The sequence below is a fragment of the Dipodomys merriami genome, unplaced genomic scaffold, assembly GCF_024711535.1.
Source record: "Dipodomys merriami isolate MVZ:Mamm:240054 unplaced genomic scaffold, mDipMer1.0.p SCAF_11, whole genome shotgun sequence".
In the NCBI taxonomy this organism is placed as follows: domain Eukaryota; kingdom Metazoa; phylum Chordata; class Mammalia; order Rodentia; family Heteromyidae; genus Dipodomys; species Dipodomys merriami.
Window position 1 is genome coordinate 36,492,258 of NW_027202382.1, and position 19,625 is coordinate 36,511,882.

The 19,625-nt window shown below is 44.1% G+C and overlaps 1 protein-coding gene across 3 annotated transcripts in view; it reads right to left on the reverse strand.

Annotated features, from left to right (window-relative positions):
* Positions 1-19,625, reverse strand: part of LOC138820951 (tubulin polyglutamylase TTLL11-like) — a 238,544-nt gene that overhangs the window by 59,353 nt on the left and 159,566 nt on the right. The window lies entirely within an intron of this gene.

A 19,625-nucleotide genomic window follows, 5' to 3' on the forward strand; every position in this document is an offset into this window, starting at 1 on the left:
AACCCAGGTCAGCTTGACTTAAGGGCTCAGGCTCACAAACAATATGCAAAGCTTCTTTCCACCCAGCTGTGAGTTTCTTACGAGCAGAACCCCTCACGTCCTGCTTGTGTCTCAGCTCTATGACAATACGGTCACTGCCTCACAGCATCTGATACGTGGGCAGCTGAGGCTTCGTGGAGAATGTCAGCTCCTTGCCAGCTAGCCTGCATTCCACTCTCCACCAGTACTCTGTCCTTTTACTATTTGACCTTGGGGAAATGACCTTGGGAAAACAACTAGCTAACAGCTAGAGGACTGTCGTAACCTGAGTAGACCCCTCACTCCTAGGCATGTCCATCTCCTAATCCGCCCCCCACACCCAAGACCTGTGAATGTACCCTTATTTCAAAAGTGCCTGTGCAGATACAATCAGGTGAAGGATCTGGAGATCATCCTGGATTTAGAGAGGGCCCTAAATCCAATGACAGATGTCCTTGTACATGAGAAGAGCAGAGGAAGATTTGACGCTGACATCTCTAAAGGAAAAGACTGTGTGATGACAGAGATAGGGCCTGGCTGAAAACCAAGGAACAAAAGCTGTGAGAGAGTCCAGGGAGGCCCTGCCCCGCAGCATTAGGAAGAGAGGGGCCTTGCCAGTAACTCCATTTCCTACTCTGGCCCCGAGTCTTGAGAGAAAGGCGTTTTTCTATGGTTTAAGGCACCCTTTTGTGGTGATTTGTTACAGCAGTCCTAAGAAACAAATACAAGGTCTCAGTTTCCCCATCCCTGAGCTAGGTGACCTTAGGGCATAGCTCTGAGATAGCAAGTAGAAAGAACTAGAAGGGAGTCTGGGGCACAGTAGACCAAGACATTGTGAGCAGCTTCTTTGAAAAGTCTCTCCCAGGAGCACCTGGCTGCCTGCCACTGTCTCCAGCCTCAGACTTGTAAACTGTTTAACTTCAGATCCTGATCAGCAGAAGGAGGAGCCACGGGAAGCGTCTCCCGTGGGCCGGCTGTGCAGGATGAACAGGCAGCCAGCAGGGACATGCATGTCCTTGTGGGGCTGGTGTCTGCGTGCTGGCCCATCTCCAGCCTGAGATGATAAGCCTGTCACGGTGGGCTTCACAAAACATCTGTTTCAGGAACAAGCCTGTTGTTTCAGGCAAACTCTGGAGATAATGGGATGTGTGTGTGTGTGTGTGTGTGTGTGTGTGTGTGTGTGTTTTTCCTATACACTGCCATGACATGTTCACCGAAGCTGAATATTTCTAAATGTGACCAATTTCTTAAGTGACAGAAGCCCATCAAGCTCTCCGAGAGTCTAGATGGCATGGGGAAAGCCCAGCAGCAGCAGACCCAGGACAACACTGACTGGCTTCTAGGGGTGGGCATAGGGGCGGGGGTGGGGGTGGGGGGTCTGGGGAGTTGGAGGAGGGATGGCTTTGAGCCGGGAGGGGACAGAGCTTTCTTTGAAACCCATCCCTCTAAAGGCTCTTTCTGATTCTGTAAAGGAGCTTGGTCCTTAGGCTTCATGCATATGGATGGTGGCTGTGGTCGAATGATAACCTGCAATTTCTCAGCCCGCGTTAATCGCCTTTGGTTAGCTACTGAGAATTTGACTAGGATACGCTATGCTAGTGCACATACCAATGATCCCCAAGATCCAAACACAGCTTTGCTGGATTCGACTCAATTCCGGCCTGAGATAAGAAAGCACGGCTGTGATGCCCTATGAGATGCGCAGAGCGTGCCTGGGCATGAGATAGGGAGAGGGCCAGAAGGCAGAGCCAAGCAGGAGCGGGCAGGCACGCTGGCCCCAGGCTGGCAGCGGGAGGGAAGGCCCGGGCTGGGGGGCAGAGACCCTCCACGCAGGAAGCTTCAGGATGCCGTCTTCCCTCCTTCCTCACAGGGCTAGGACTAGGCTCTGTCCCACAAGGAGTGACCGTCTCTTGGGCAATCTGCCTGCCTTCCTATGATGGTATTTTGGCACCAGAGCAGCTGTCTGCCTTGCCTCTTACAAGTGAGATCACAAGTGCTGGGGGCGTCATGCGCACTCATCAGCACCGTCCACCGCTACCCAGAACTTTCCCACCTGCCCAAACTGAAACTCCACTCCCCACGAAGCAACAGCTCCCCACGGCCCCTCCCCGACACCCCTGCACCCTCCATTCTACTTTCTGTCTCCAGGGACCTCATGTTAAGCCGAATGCTGTGATGTGTGTGCTTCAGTGTCTGACTTACTTTGCTGCCGCTCTCAGATCTTCAGGGCTATGCTTGGGGCTCGCTGTGGGTGCGGCTGGGCAGGGGTCGTGGGGACCTGCTTCCCTGGCTCGAGGGGCCTCAGGCTGCAGCCCTGCCATCATTTTGTCATCCATGGAGCCACAGAGGCCAGAGTCAGCCCCGGAACGAATCCCTGTCTTCCCTGCCTGGCAGTCCCATTCTGGCAGCGTGCCCATTCAAGTCCACTCTCTTCCCAGAACTGACTACATTTATAATCACCATGTCATGAAACTGAGACCATCTAGAGACCCCAGGGGCCAGCTGGGCTCATCCCTTGTGTCACACTGAAAGACACAGGTTCAGAGAAGTTCACTGCCTTGTCTAAGTCGCACAGCTCATTAAGAATTTTTTCTCAGCTAGGCGCTGGTAGCTCATACCAATAATCCTACTCAGGAGGCTGAGCTCTGAGGACTGCAATTCGAAGCCCAGGCAGCAAAGTATATGAGGCTCTCATTTCTAATTGACTAGCAAAAAGCTAGAGTAAGGTGTGGCTCAAGTGGTAGAGTGTGCTAGCCTTGAGTGAAAAAGCTAAGGAGGAGCACCCAGGACCTGAGTTCGAGCTTCAGTATTGGCACTCTGTGTGTGTGTGTGTGTGTGTGTGTGTGTGTGTGTGTGTGTGTGTTACAATTTTAATTGGATCTGGTTGAGGCTATTATAGTGTAATGTGTCTTAGAGTTTAGTCTTAAACAATTGCTTTGGCTAAATTCTGACTTATCATCACATTATGCATGGCTAAAGATAGACTCATGTTGGACTTTCATGATCTTCCAATCAATAGCACGAAGTTCATTTTGGACGTGAGGGGTGTCCTCTCTGTTACCCGGATAGAAGTGGGAATGTGACTCTCGGCTTTCTTCCTAGTGTCCCCTGGACAAATGGTGACATCCTGCCATGGCCCGTGCTACTCCCCAGGGTGGAGGAAGCCTCTGCCTGCCAAAGGTGAAATCCCCATGGTTGAGGGCACTGGGAGCTCTGCTTGTAGCGCGTGTGGAGAGGAGGCAGAGGCAGGGGCCTTGCTGAGCTGGGGCTCAGGGGTTTGCAGAGGGAGGGAGGGACAGAGGCCTAATGAGTTAGAGGCCTGGTTGGAAGAGGACCCAGACTCCCTTCCTCCCTCTGAGCAAGAGTTATGAGTCATGAGCCACCACCAAGACACTAATTCACAACCTCTGGTCCCCGAGGAAATCATTATTCCTAATTATTATTATTAGGCATAATGACTAATTAGTAAAAATAGCTCCCATTTACGGAGTGCCAACTTACGCTTGCCTCTTAGAGCTTATCATTTCTTTTTCCTATTTTATTCTTTAAAGCTTATTTTCTATTTTCCTCATTATAAAGTCAATATGTGTTCGTGGAAAAAATATTTAAGATATACAAAAAAAGCAGAAAAGGGAGGGGAAAATCACCATTGGGCATACAGGGAAGCATTACTTTAGCTAAGTTTAATAAGTTAATGTTTTCTTTCCAGAATATCTTCTCTGTCTGTCCGTCCTTCTCCATATATGCATATAGGCTCATGTGGCATGTAAGATTTAGTATAGCTGTGATTGAACTTCTACCAAAAAAAAAATACCTCTAGCTCTGGTAATGATCCCAGGTATTGGGCATTATTTTCTCCATCTAAGAGATGAGGAAACTGAGGCTGAGAGAGGGTAATTATTTTGTCCAAAGTTACACAGCAGGCAAATGGCTAGACAGGGATTCACGTCAAGTGTTTCTATTCCCCCTGTACCTCATTTCTGTCCATACAGTAAGGGCAAATCAAAGATGATTTTCATTACCATTTTGGTGGTGTGTTGAATTTAGGGCTAGGCAAGCCCTCTACCACCTGAGCCGTGACCCCAGCCTTTTTTTTTTGTTATTTTTTTCAGATAGGCTCTTGTGTCTCTCTTCTACCTATTCCTCCTATGTAGCTAGGATTACACCACCAGGCTTGGCTTGCCAACTTTTGATCCAGACTGGCTTCTAATCATAATCCTTCCAACCTTTGCTTTCAGAGTAGCTGAGATTACAGGCATGCGCTACCACTCTCAGGCCAGTTTTCATTGCATTTTTGCTGTCCCGTTCATCTGGTGTGGTCCCTACCTTGCTGGGATGCAGCGACAGGTAAGGGAGAACGACGTTACCCCAATTATGTCTACTCAAGTGGTCAGTACCTGACTACGGAAACTTCAAAAACTTAAGCTTCAATGCAGAAATTCTGTCAGAAACAGGAAGGATTCTGTATTTTCTGTCCATAAAGGCATCGGAAAAGCTGAAATCAGAAAGCATAGGGAACTATTTTTTTGCAAGCTGTTTTTGCATGGACTTTATAAACAAATGTCCTACAGAGCAGCTGTGGGACGGCTTAGAAGCCTCCGCCTACGCTCAGCTGAAGGCTGAAGAAGGGCCAGACATGACACACCACCCCCCGGGAGGGAGGGAGGCAGGGAAGGGACCTGGGGTCCACTTTTTGTCTGATGGTTGAGTGAAGCCAAAGGTACTAAGCGTCATTATGCTGTCACCGGCAGATGAGCAGGTGACACTGCCTCTGGGTCAAGCACTTGGGCACAGGATTATAAAATAAAGAGTAACGTCCTTGCCTACAAGGAGCTTGTGGGACTAGTGGCAGGGCTCTCAGAACAGAAGGGTTCTATAGGCTAGGATATAGTATGTGATGACACGGAGGTACTGAAACCTTCTAACTAAAACAAACGAAACCCCAAGGGCAGATCTCTAAAAACCTTAAGGAGAGACATTTCATGGCAGGCGAGGTTGGGAGAATCCGCTACAAAAGTCCTGTGTACAATAACATTGAACAATTACAAACCTGAATAAAAATTCTCTTTTCACAGTTCACACAGATCTCAAATTCAGTAGCAATTAAGTCAGAACACTTTGTTCCCTATCTTTTTTTATGCCTGTCCTGGGGCTTGAACTGAGGGCCTAGGCACTGTCTCTGTGCTTTCCTGCTCAAGGTTCGACTAGTGCGCTACTACTTGAGCCACAGCTCCTCTTCCAGAGATTTGCTGCTTAATTGGAGACAAGCCTCACAGACTGTCCTGCCCAGGCTAGCTTTGAACCACAATCCTCAGATCTCAATCTCTTAGTAGCTAAGATTACAGGCATGATCTACCACCATCCAGGTCCTAGACAGTTTTCAAGATCTTTCTCTCTTGCAGTTTACAAGATGTCTAGGATGTATTTTGCTTTGCTGAAGATAATGTTCCCAATAAAGCTCATTTGTGTGTTTGTGTACCTGCATTTGCGGAAGCATGAGTTTATGTGTATGTGTGTGTTCGTGCATCTGTTTGTGTGTGATCACTACAGGTTTAGTGCCTTGGGACCTACTAAACATGCAGAATGCTGGGAATGCGGAGAGACCGGGGATGCTGGGAACGTTCCCAGTCTTGGCTAACATTACAGATAAAGGAAGTATTTTCTTGATAATGGCCAATAGACACATGAAGAGATGCTCAACCACTCCAGCCATAAAAGAGATGTAAATCAAAACAACATTGAGATACCACCTCACCCCAGTTAGACTGGCTATAATCAAGAACTCTAATAATAACAACAGATGCTGGAGGGGATGTGGCCAGAAGGGAACCCTACTGCATTGTTGGTGGGAGTGTAAACTTGTTCAACTACTTTGGAAACCAATATGGAGGTTCCTCAAAAGACTCCACATAGAGCTCCCCTATGACCCAGCAATCCCACTTTTGGGCATTTACCCAAATGATCACAAACAAGACCATACTAAAGCTACCAGCACAAGTATGTTTATTGCAGCATTATTTACCATAGCTAAGTATGGAACCAACCCAAATGCCCCTCAGTAGGTGAATGAGTCAAGAAACTGTGATATATATATATATATATATATATATATATATATATATATATATGAATTCTATACCCCATCAGAAAGAATGACATCACCCCATTTGTTAAGAAATGGACAGACTTGGAAAAAATTATATTAAGTGAAGTAAGCCAGATCCAAAGAAACTTAGATCGCATGGTTTCCCTTATTTGCAATAGCTAGTATATGTCTGGGACAAGCAGAAAAGGTCAAAAGCTATGTACATATGACCAGATAAGATGATGTTAAGTGAAATGAACCACAAGATAGGGACACAAGTGGTTTTTTTCCTTCTTGCTATTGTTTCTAACATATTTATAATGTATCATGTGATTTTTTTTGTTTCTTTGTATGTTCCTCCCCCACAGTATAACCCCTGTTCTTACTGTATTTGATGTTGGTGCCTTGCATCTTGTATATACACTTCTTTAATTTGGGGAGGGGAAGGGAAAAAACAAAATGCTTAAATAGGGATACAGGTTGACCCATTGCAACAATGAGATGTTCAAGATACTATGTTGAAAGACAAACTTTACAATTTAGGCCAGGGGTGGGGGTGGGGTTTAGTTGTGGAGGTGGGAGGGAAGGGATGGTAGGGGAGGCAACAATGCTTGATAGGAAATGTTCCCATGTTACCTTGCTCATGTAACTGTAACCCCTCTATACAGTATTTTTACAATACAAAACATATTTTTTAAAAAGTATTTCCTCACTTGCTTCCTACCCAGCACCCCAGTGCACAGCCTTCCTTTTGACCCACCTGAAGGCCGGTTCCAGAGCCCACCATCTTCCTGCTAGACCTGGGATGGGCCAGTTCCTCTGTGTAAGTATCACAAACCAAAGGAAAAGCATGCTCAAAGGACCTGAGGGCTGAGCAGCCGCAGGACACAAACTGCCTCAGTCAGCTACATGTCTCTTCTCTGTCTACCTCACCAGTGAGCAAGACAAGGTAAATGTCAACCCAGAGCAACACGTTTAGTTCAGGCTGTATTAATTCAAGTTTGACCTAGCAAGTCTAGAAGTGAGCAGACTTATTAAGGAAGCCGGTAGAACCGAGAATGTCAGGCTGCCAGGCACACACAGAAAAATACCATAACCAGTCTCCGGAGAGACCCTGGTCTCTCCGTGCTTGGAGGGGTTCTCCCCAAAATGAAAACATAAAAGATAAATGTGCTGGTTTTCTGCTTCACTGACCTACGTTGAGGACTTCTGGTCCTCACAACAATGCCATGAGGCAGGAACCAGTATCTCACTGGAGGCCATGCGGCAGCCTGGGGGTCAAGCCTGAGCATCCTGAGTCCACTCCCCATCCCTGCCATCTTGCAGCCCCAAGCTACAGTCATTCTGCAGGTCTGGTCCCAGGCTCGCCCTGATTGCTATCTTCTCTGTGACACCCCTGAACACCAGGCTTCCAGTCATGATTTGTAACTCCCTACAGAACATTAGCTCTTGCTATCTAGTCTCTGATACCCTTGGCACAGCTCCCTGCAGGGGTGACCTCCCACCCAGAGGCATTCCCACTCCAGTCCCATCCCGGAAGCCCATCTCTGCCTTGTTTCCTCTGTAGCCCACACAGCCCATGGTCTTGCTCTCCTCCCATTTTACCACATTTCTTCCCCCTTTCTCCCTTCTCACCTTTTCTTCTCTCCCTTCCTCCCTCCCTCCCTCCCCTTTTCATAAAACCTGTCACCATGATCATCTATCACCCTGAGAGAGAAGATCTAGGGAACCTAGAAAGAGAGAGAGAAAGGTGACAGAGGAAAATGGAGCTTGGGGGTGCATTTGCAAGGCAGCGTGGAGCTTCAGGCGCCTGGGGCGCCCCACTGTCTGTGGTGAGCATGACAGAGGTGGCTAAGGCAGGCTAAGATGCAGCATGGAAGCCTTGGGCTGCAGGTGAAGATCATGAGGAGATGTCAGGGCTGGACAAGACCTGGGGAAGAAAGTAGCTACAGCCTGGGGGCCCAGCAATGCAGGGTCCTAGATGGTCTCACTCAAGGACTGAATGGTGTTTGAGTCCTCTAGGGTATCAACATGGCAGACTGCCTGCACATAGCCCTCAGTGGGTCAGGCCACTCTGTGGCAGTAGCAGATACACGTCCCGGCCTCACTGGACATGTTCCCACGCACCGGAGAAGGTGCAGCTGACGTCCCTGTCCCTCTGTCCCGCAACCCTCTCTGCTCCAGCCCTGCAGGCTGCCTGCCACTTCTTGGATTTGCTGATCTCTCTTGTCTAGGGCCCTTCCTCCTGGCTTGCTCTTCCTTCTGTCCCTTGAGGGTGGTAATTAATCTATGCCCTTTCTCCGAGGTTTCTTGGAACCTGGACACTCTATGTCCTTCCCTGCTTTATTTTTTCACTACAGTACTTAATGACCTCCTAATTCTCTACAGTAACTTTTTGTTGTTGTTGGTGGTGGTCATGGGGTTTGAACTCAGGGTCTGGGTTCTGTCCCTGAGTTCTTTTACTCAAGGCTAGGGGCTCTACCAGTGCGAGCCACAGCTCCACTTCTGGTAGTTACTTGGAGATAAGAATCTCATGAGGATTTTTCTGTCTGGGTTGTCTTCAAACCTGCAATCCTCAGATCTCAGCCTCCTGAATAGTTAGGATTATAGCTATGAGCCACTGGTGCTCAGCTGTATTTTAACTTTTTCTCCCCTCCATTTTTTTTTTTTTGCCTGTCCATATCTCATGAGATTTGGGTTTTCGTCTGCCTTAACTGATAAGAAGTTCATGAGCCAAGTACACATGTTCAGTAAAGGAAGGAAGGAAGAAAAGAAGGAAGGAGGGAGGGAGGGGGGAGAGAAGGAAGGAAGGAAAGGAGACTTCTATGGGATAGGATGTTTCTGTTATAGTTGATTTAATTCTATCAATAACTTGTTGGGGTACACATGATTTTCTCTACTTTATGAAGGGGGAAAAAACAGAAGGCAACGAGTGACATGAATGATTCACATATCTAGCAAGTGGGATCTGAACTCTGGACAGCCGTCTCTAATGCCTCCCCATCACACAAGTTACACTCCAATGATCCCCATAGCATTGAACTAGATCACCTTGCCCCTAGAGAGAGTTTGTGGCATCTAGTTTCCAAGAGTCTTTACTTCATCTCCTCTCTTGAGAGATGATTGTACTTCTCAGCTCTTTGAGTACTGGAAGCTATTCAGTGTCTGCTAGACTCTGTTGTGCTGTTGAAAAGTTAGCTGACTGATCATTACTGTGCTGCTATACACACTCTGTCTCTTTAGCTCTGGTCACTTTCTGATTTTTTTCTTTGTCTTTCACATTTAGTAGTTTCTACTTTTCATTAGAGAATTCACATCCTTAATTTTGCTGCATATCAGCTCTTTCTATTATCTCTTTCTCCTTTAATCTTCTATTATCTTCTTTCTATTATCTCTTTCTAGAACTATTATTGAGTATATGTTAGCCTCTTAGTCTATTTTCCAGTATTTATCTGTGCTAAATTCTGGATTTTTAAAAAAAATATCTTTCAGTTGTCTATCAGTTCCTTAATTTCTTCTCAGCTGTGTGTCTAACATGCTATTAAATCATTCATTGAAGTTCTATTTTAATTATAGTAGTGCTCACTTCTAAAGGTCATATTTATTTTTCAAATCTTTTCTTTAAAAAAACTACTTTGCCAACTTGGTTTTATTTCTGTTTCCCTCTTATTTCTCTCAAGATATTAAGTACAAGTTGGGCACTGTGGCTCACACACGTAATCCTATCTATTCAGGATGCTGAGATCTGAGGATCATGGTTCAAAGCCAGCCCGGCAACAAAGTCTGTGAGAAAGACTCTTAATCTCCAATTAAGCACAAAAAAGCAATAAGTAGAGCTGTGGCTCAAGTGGTAGGGTGCTGGAGTTGAGCAATAAAGCTCAGGGACAGTGCCCAAGCTCTGAGTTCAACCCCCAAAACACAAAAATCAGAGAGAGTGAGATATTAAGTATACTTGTCCTATATCATGTGTTTAATCATTATAATATCATGACAATGGTAGGACTGTTTCTAAATTTTGTTGTTTTACTTTATGCTTGCTCATATGGCCTATTTTCTTGTGAGGTTTTAAAATGATATATATATATATTTTTTTCCCATTATGAACTTATATTTCTTGGGACTTTTCTTGGTTAGATTCTTTTGAGTCCTAGGTTTAAAGTCCACGGAGAAGAGGTCTGTTTCTTTTGCTATGTGTCTGGGGACATAAATGACTAAAAATGGCTTTCAACTAAATTTTAAGTATCTGCTTTTCAAGTCATATGAATGCATGGATTCCAACTCCAAACCTGCTCATATGAGAACAAGTTTATAAATTCTTATGGGCCTGGCTACTCATCCTTCACCCCAGAGCCAAGGCCAAAGCTAGGAGGTTCCCCTATGTTGTTCCCTGTGGGTACTCTTCCCCAGCTTCACTCCTTAGAGTTCTTGTCCTCACTTTGTATGGGCCTTTCCAACTCAGCTCCTCAGTGTTTTCACTCTGGGATTTATCTCCTGTCTCCATACATGGGACCCAAGTTCTAGGCAACCAAGGATTGTGCCTGCAAGCAAAGCCCAGTTCAGCTCAGGCCTACCCTCTGGAGCTGTCCTCTCTGTTTTCTGCCCTCTGAGATGTCTCTTTTTCCTGCCAGCTCATGCACATCTTAAAAGTTAGAGACAGAGAGAGAAATTATCTTCTAAGATTTACCCCGCATGTATTATATTAGGACAATTCCATCAGATGTCTATTCTGTGATAATGTTAGAAACAGAAGATCTATTGTGTAATTTTAAAAGTATTTTTGCTTTTCACTGTTCAAAAACAATACATATTCTCTATTGTGAAAAACATCAAAATCATGAACAAGATTTCTCTTTCTATGCCTTAAAATAACTAGTGAACATTATGATGCATAAATGTTCTTTAGCTGTATAAAATGGATGTTCTGGGTTTGTTATGTGGAAAGTTATTTCCTCCACTGAGACCACAGTAAATATCTTTCTCTTGATTTCACTGCTATAACTTGGATCTTAATATCCCACAAAGTTTGATGTGGTGAAGGCCTGGTCCCAGACAGGGGCTGTTGGGAAGTGGGTGGGGCATTTGAGAGGTGGGGCTTCAGGAGAGGTAATTAAGTCATTTGAGATGTGCTCTCATAGAGCATTATGGGATTTTAGTCTCTTCTTGTTCTCTGTTTGGCTTCCTGGTCCAGAGGTGAGTGGTTTCGCTTTTTCCCAAGATGTGCTGCTTTAACTCCGGCCCACAGCAATGGAGCCAATCAATCATGAGGCTGAGGGCTGGGGCTATAGATAGCTCAGCGGTGGAATTCTTGCCTACCAGGCCCTGGGTTAGATCCTTAACACTGAAGAAAAAAAAAATTGAGGACTGAAATCTCCAAAATTGAACCAAAATAAGACTTTTCTTTTTATAACTTGATTGCTTCAGGTATTTACAGTAACGGAAATCTGATTAATATGTTCACTGGTGTTTAAAAACATCACTTGAGTGACTGAATGCAGGCACATGCCGTGGGGTGCCCCACTGGAGGCAGTGTTTGAATGAAAGTCTGCCTTACTCCAAGTCCTTATGTTTTCCACTGCTCCGTGCTAGGCAAGTCCCACTAAGCATTAGCAAAGGCATTGTAGTTAGGAACCTTGGGGGCAAAAGCTGTTTCTCACCGTCTGTTTTGATTCCCCACGTCCCACCCTAGGCTTAGTGCATCTTTAATCCTGTGCAGTTGGCTTTATGCTTGATCTCTTTAGCCTGGAGTTCCTACTGAGTTGTTTTAGAGGTCTTTAATGGGATGTTGACTGATTCAACTCTCTCTTCCTTCCAGCTCCTGTATTCTGAGTTCCAGGAAGTCACCAGCAAGCCCTCTGTATGCTGTGTTTTAGCCAAGCTTGTGTTTGAACAGCAGACCAGAGCCCATGGGCTAATCAATGGCATGGTCTTCATACACACATACACACACACACACACACACACACACAGAGCCTCTTCTGCTTATTGGGGGGGATAGGAGGGGGAAGAATTGGTACTGAGGCTTGAACTCAGGGCCTGGGCACTGTCCCTGAGCTTTATGTTCAAGGTTAGCATTCTACCTCTTGAGCCACACCTTCATTTCCTGCTTTTGGGTGTTTAATTGGAGGTAAGAGTCTTATGGACTTTTCTGCCTCGGCTGGTTTTGAACCATGATCCTTAGATCTCAGTTTCCTGAGTAGCTAAGATGACAGGTGTGAGCCACCAGTGCCCAGCCCCTCTTTTCCTCTGACATTCAGTGAGCAGTTTTTGTCTCAGGGCTCAAGGTTGTCAGGCAGGGATGCCAATGGGTTCTGCATCATAGAATAGACTGTCTCAACTTGCTCTAAGATTCCTTTTGTCCAGGATGAGGTCAGCTGCTTGGGGGCTGCCCTGACCAGAAGCCCAGGTGCAGCCGGTGACCTGGGTCCAGAGGTAGTAATCATGAGAAGCCTGTGTGCAAAACCTTCCATGCATGAAAATGCACCTCCTGTTCCACGTACATCTCCAAACCTCATACCTGCACTGGGAGGAACATGATACTCTCCCTGCTTCATAGTCTGCTAAACTAAGGAATAGGCAGGTTCCCTGCTCCGGAGCCAGAACTAGAACCCATATCACTTACTCCTACTGACAGTTTGTTTATTTTTTTTTCTTTGTGGTGCTTAGAACACCAAGGTACTCTGTGGAAATGTGAAGAAGACTGTGCTAAGCCAATGGAAGCCTTCGTGGCCTGACAGGAAAATACCTGCTCTAAAGATGACAAAGCTAGATAGCATCATTGCAAACAGAGCTCTCTTTAGTGCCAAAATGGTTCAAATCCCAACGCTGCCATTTAGATATTGTGTAACTTTGAGAAAGTTACACAAAATCCATCCAAATCCAATCTAAGCAGGAAAAAAAAAACAAAAACAAAACATTTCCAGGCCTCTATTTTCTTAGCTTTAGCATGAGAATGAGAGATCTCCTTTGCAAGGTGGTAGTAAGAATTTTAAGTACAATTTTATATAAATATAAGCATGAATATGTTTATATAAGGTTATACACACATGTTATTTTTATGCCTATCTTTGAATACACATTGTGAAATGTATATAAAGTATCATTGTAAATGCACACACACACACACACACACACACACACACACACACACACACACACACACACACACACACACACACACACACACACACACACACACACACACACACACACACACCACCCTCCCCTTAGGTACACAGTGGTTATCAGAGGGCAGTCACCAGTCTCTCTGAGACTGCCAAGTAATAGTTCAAAAGCCTGTCTCAGAGAAAATTTGAAGTGGAAATTGGATGAATGGAATGGAAAAATGGTAAGTATTCTGTAAATTTAATCTAATCAAAGAAAATCCTGGGCATTGGTGGCTCACCCTGTAATCCCAGTACTCAGTAGGCTGAGACCTGGAAGATCTCCATCCAAATCCAATCCAGGCAGGAAAAAAAAGTCTTTAGGACTCAATTCCCAAGTAACCAGAAAAATGCCAGACTGGAGGTATGACTCAAAGGGTAGAGCACTAGCCATGAGCAAGATTAATGAGTACATGAAGAGTTCAAGCCCTAGTACTGGAACAAAGAAAGGAAGAAATGAAAGGAAGAAAGAAAGAGAGAAAGAAAGAAAGAGAGAAAGAAAGAAAGAGAGAGAGAAAGAAAGAAAGAAAGAAAGAAAGAAAGAAAGAAAGAAAGAAAGAAAGAAAGAAAGAAAGAAAGAAAGAAAGGGGAAGGCAAGTAAAATCTTACCATGCATATTCTTCTGTATTCTGAATGGAATGACAGTTAATCTGTCAGATTGTCTCAAGGGGCCTTGCAGGGTTTTCCAGCTGCTCAGAGACACCAAATACAGCAGGAGTTAAATACGAGGACTAGCTTAGCTTCGTACAGGGACTGAGCAAGGAGCATCGGTTGCTCTAATTCCTGTATTCAGGACAAATTCTCTTAGGAAATATTGTTTTCTCTTTAGAGAAAATTCTGACAACTGAAAACATTCTCACATTTCATACAGATCATCCGAGCAATATCTGCAATGTCTGGGCTTTTCCACAAGTGACTTGTTTAGTGACTGCCTACACCAGGCAGCCTCTTACAGCTGGGGTCCAAGGCCTCCAGAAGTCTACTCAGCCCTGTCTAGCCCTGAGCCAGATCTGGTCCAGCCAGTGACACCTACTTCCCCTTAGACCTAGTGGTGTCCTTTTGGCCTTAAGTCTTGAATCCTCATGTCCAAAAGAAATGGCCAACTCTGGTTGCACCCAACCCCAACTTCATGGAGGTGAATGGGTTCCACCCAACTGGGTTCCTTGCTCCATGTCTGTTCAGTTCTGTTTTCCACAAGGGAACAACCTCACTGTGGTCCCTGCCCATTTAACAGGGCCTCTCCCCATCTCCCTCCTTGCTTCCCCCAGTGGGACATGGGTGCTAATCTCACAAACATGCACACTCCCTGGGACTAGCTGTGAACACCCTGAGCTCATGCAGCCTTGAACTCAGCTGCATCTAGCTGCCAGTGTTGACTAGTCCCTGCATTTCCAGGCCCTATCCCATCCTCTTGGGCCTACCGCTGTGCCTGCAAGTAGATCCAAGTTTGGTGTTTCATGCTTTTTTGGCTTTGAAATACTGTTTATTCTCTGAGTCATGTTTCAGGGCCTTCAGATGAGAAAGATGTGTACATAAAGGATAGAGGTGTGAAGCTTTTCTCTTACATCTCTGTTTTTAACATTGTAATATTGTATCTCTGTAGAAGACGTTAAAAAAAAACGGATATAGCCAGGCATGATGGTTCATGCCTGTAATCCCAGCTATTTAGGAAGCAGAGATCAGAAGGATCCTAGTTCAAGGTCAGCATGGGCAAAAGGTTAGTGAAACCCCATATCAACCATCAAGCAGAACATGGGGAAGTGCACATGCTACACAGGAAACATAAGTAAGAGGACTGTGGGGTCTGAGGCTGTTTGGGAGGCAAAAATGTGAGTCCCTATATGAAAAATAACTAATGTCAAATAGGGTGGCATTGTGGTCCAAGTGGTAGAGCTCCTGCCTAGCAAGCATGAGTTCAAACCTCAGTACTGCCACAAAAAGAAAAGGGGAAAAAAGGAAAATACAGAAATAGACGAGAGAAGAAAAACTCATATGCAATTTCACCACCCCAAAATGATCAGTTTTTACATTTTGGTAAATTGTCTGGCAGTCCTCTTCTGTGCATGTATCTTCATATAGCTAATATCATTCTCTATAATATATGCCATTTTCTAACCTGCTTTTCCATTGAACATTTTACTATCAGTATTGGCCAGATCACTAAAATTATAGCTGCCATCTTCAGAGACAGAATGACTCTCTATCTCTCAAGCTGACCTATTTAGGTGGTTTCCAATTTTTCATACTTGAATGAACATATTTATGCAAACTATCTTTCTTATAATTTTAGATTATATCTTTGGTTGCAAACTCCCAGAAGCAAAATTGAGTCAACAGGTAATAACATTTTTTAAAAATCCCTTTATGTATCATCTAGTTCTCAGTGGCGACTTTGCAAGTTTCTAAGGAATAAACTCACAATCACCAATGCAAAGCTTTCCCCTCTCAAATCTTCTGCTTGCCGAGAAGTTAACTACTGTGATCACAATGAAATAAGAAGATGCACTTTTCTATTCATTTCAACACAAATCAGGGTTTTAACATATTTCACACGGGAGCATGTGAAAGTAGAAGTAATGAGATTAAGCAATATTTTCCCATGACCCCCGACAACTTTCCTAATAATAAGAAATAGTCATCGAGATTTACATCTCTATTTTTCTGACTCTTCTTCTCAAAGCCATAAATCAGAATCTGAGTCAGCAGGCTAAACAGCCAGAATTGGAACTGATGAGCTCTATTTCTGAGTTTCTTGTGTTGAATTGAACTTGGGATATAAGCTGCTCAGAATTCCATCTATGTAATAAATTTTTAAAAATATCTATCTTCTCTGTTGAACCCTCTCCTGAATCTCCCAGGCAGAAATTAATCACCCTTCCTTCCTCATTTAACATTTACTTTTTAAAAAGCATATGAGTTACTCGTACAAATTACCTACTAGGCTGAGAGCTCATGAAAGGCAAAACTTGGTGAATTTCTTTAGACTTAGCATGGTGATCAATGCCTAACAGGTGACCATCAATGGGATGGCCTGCTTTTTGTGGGATAGAACTGCTTTTCAATGGCCAGAAGAAGAGTACCATTTTTCAAACTTCAGTGTTTCTAATATACAAGAAAGACACATTTATTATTTCTATGGTATTTATGGGGTATCTTCTAGGCTGCAGGCATTGGACTATAGTAGGATCCAGAGTAGAATAAAAAGCCCTTTTTCCCTCTCTGAGTTCATGGAGAAATGATGGTAACAATATACAGAGCCATTAAAAAAAAACTGGTGGGCAATAAACAGGGCCAGACCAGAGAAGAAAAGAGATGGAGGCTGGTCTTCCACTAATCAAAGATTACCATCATCATTCCATTAGCTACAAGTCATTCAAGATTTTCTCAGGCAACCCCCAGGTTCCCACTCTTTGGCAAGTTGAGATTATCCATTCATTCATTTCCATGTGTAGCAACTTTCCGAGGATAAGTGAGACCTTAGAAATCTGCTAAATCGCCGGGCACTGGTGGCTCATGCCTATTGTCCTAGCTACTCAAGAGGCTAAGATCTGAGGATCGAAGCTTGAAACCAGTCCAGGCAGAAAAGTCCATGAGACACTTATCTCCAATAAACTACCCAGAAAACTGGAAGTAGAGCTGTGGCTAGCTTTGAGCACGAAGAGGCTCAGGGACAGAACCCAAGACTAGCAAAGAAGGAAAGAAGGAAAGAAAGAAAGAAAGAAAGAAGGAAAGAAAGTAAGAAAGAAAGAAAGAAAGAAAGAAAGAAAGAAAGAAAGAAAGAAAGAAAGAAAGAAGGAAGGAAGGAAGCAAGCATGAAAACTACAGATTTCTCTAAGGAATTCTTTTATAGATGATTTGCCATGGAAAATTACTTATAACCAAATAGATATATTAATAGGGGGAAAATCAGCTAAAACTTAAGAATAAAGACACATTAGGAAAAAGTGAGCCAGGTCCTGGTATCTCAGGCCTGTAATCCTAGTTACTTTCGGAGTCTGGAAAATCACAGTTGGAGCCAGCCCAGAGAAAAAACTTTACAAGACTGCTGCTTAATCCATAGCTGGGCACAAAGGTACATATGTGTCATCCCAGGCTCTGTGGAAGGTTGAGATTGGGAGGATCATAGTTCTAGGCCAGTAGGGGCAGAAAAGTCAGAAACTCCAGGGAAAGATGGAAGTTGAATTCAGTGGCACTTTCAGATCAACAGAAGGAAATGGACAGTAAATCAGAACAGAGGAGGTCAGAGGATCTGCACTGTATGAAGTGCCAGTGCATCCCAGAACAATTCAAAACTGGATTGCAGAATCACTCAAATAAAAAGTCACAAGCCAGGCATGGTGGTGCAGTCCTCTAGTCCCAGCACTGCAAAAGCTGAGGAAGGAGATCAAGAATTTAAAGCCAATGGGAAGGTGGCTCAGTGGGAGAATGCTTGCCTAACATGCATGAAGCCCTGGGTTTGATTCCTCAGCAACATAAAAGCAGAAAAAGCTGGAGGTGGCGCTGTGGTAGAGTGGTAGCCTTGAGCTGAAGAGCTGAGGGACAGCACCTAGGCCCAGAGTTCAAATCCCACAACCACCACCACCAACACTACCACCACCACCACCACCACCACCACCACCACCAACAACAAAAGGAATTTAAAGCCATCTTAAGCTACAGAAGCAAGACCTTGTCTAAAGAAATAAAAAGTCACATTTACTGAAATGTATTTAAGGAATCAAGTTGTTGAAAGGGATAAACACAAGACCATTTTTAAATCACTTCTCTCAAGCATCTTTCACAGCCTAAGTTTCACTGTAATGCTAAGAGCCAGCCTGAACCAAACTGGAAAGTACTCATGGACATGGAGACTTTTCTGTTAGAAGGGATTATGGAGAAGACTTTTGTAAAAACCTTCAGTTTAAGTGTAGGAATATGAAGCCCAGTGTGGAGAACAGATTTGCCCAGAACTACCTACCAAGAAGTCAGCAGAGGCTGAGCTGGACCTGGGTCCGGCGTAGCCTTACTCCTGAGACTCCCATGGACAGGAGTGGAGGGTAAGAGAGCTCCCTATTGAGCAAGGCTTGTGGGTAGCTCTGTAGAAGCAAGGACCTTCGATGACTCCAAATGAGGGGCATGTCAGGTCTCAGAGCTCAAATAACTGCTTGAAAAGCCCTAAAAGCCCTTTTCTAGCTCCCCCACCCCTGTGTCTACCCATAACCTCACCAGTAACTCCAATTTATGCAGTAAGGTAAGGAGGACAGAAATTATTCTTTAAATGCACGTGCACATGTGTGTGCATGCACATGCACAACACACACACACAGCCTCAGAAGGGGACAGACAGCTCATTTGAGCACACAATGTAGTGCTGAGTGCAAAGCCAGAGCCATGGTCTCCTGTGCTTTACAGATTCTGAACGCTAGTTCATCATCAAATGTCTTGGGGGATATCTATCGATTTGGTTTTTGCAAATGATCTTGAGTGAGTCTCTCATATTCTGAGTTTCCCTCATGGAGTAGAACTGATAGCATTTGGTTATCATTTGGGCCAAAAAATGTTACTTATCTCCAGCGAGGAGTAGGGCTTGATTTCAAATACTGTTCCCCACCACAGTTTGATGTCACATTCTGCTATCGTGGAAAACATCCCTGTATTTTGTGACTGCTTTAGAAACTTTACAGTTTCTTCACTGCTTCCTCTGTCAACTGAGTGAAAGAGTTTGGAAGATGATGCTACATTACTGTAAACTTCAAATCAAACACCAGCTCCAGCCATCTACAGCAGTGGCTTTCTTTAGAAGACATTTATCATTAAAACAAAGGGCTGCAAGTCTTGTAGGGGAAGTGACATTTGAGCTGTCAAGAGAACTGAAACTGTTTAGGAAAACATTTTCTTTTGTAAGATAATGCTTGTTTCATAAATAGCTGCAATTTCCAAATTATTTCCTTCTGTAAATTAGCATGTTTTAGATTACACAGAAAGGGAAGAATTTGGAAATGTTTGATGGTTTCCAATGTAATTATTGTTTTGACTAATAAGTCAACTTTGTGATAATACAATAAAAGGCAAAAATCACCAAATAAAAGAGTATGGCATGCTCTTTTTTGGTATTTTTCAAGAACATGTGCTGGCTATTCACCATAGCTATGGTAGGAAAACAACCCAGGTGCCCTTCAATGGATGAATCAATCAAGAAAATGGAGTATATGAACACAGTGGAAGTTTACTCATCCATTAGGAAGAATGATATAATGAAATTTGTAAAGAAATGGATGGACCTGGAAAAAACTGTTAAGTATGTTAGGCCCAGAAAGACAAAGGATGTATATTTTCTCTCAAATGTGGATATTAGATCTAATTTATAAATATATATGTAAACA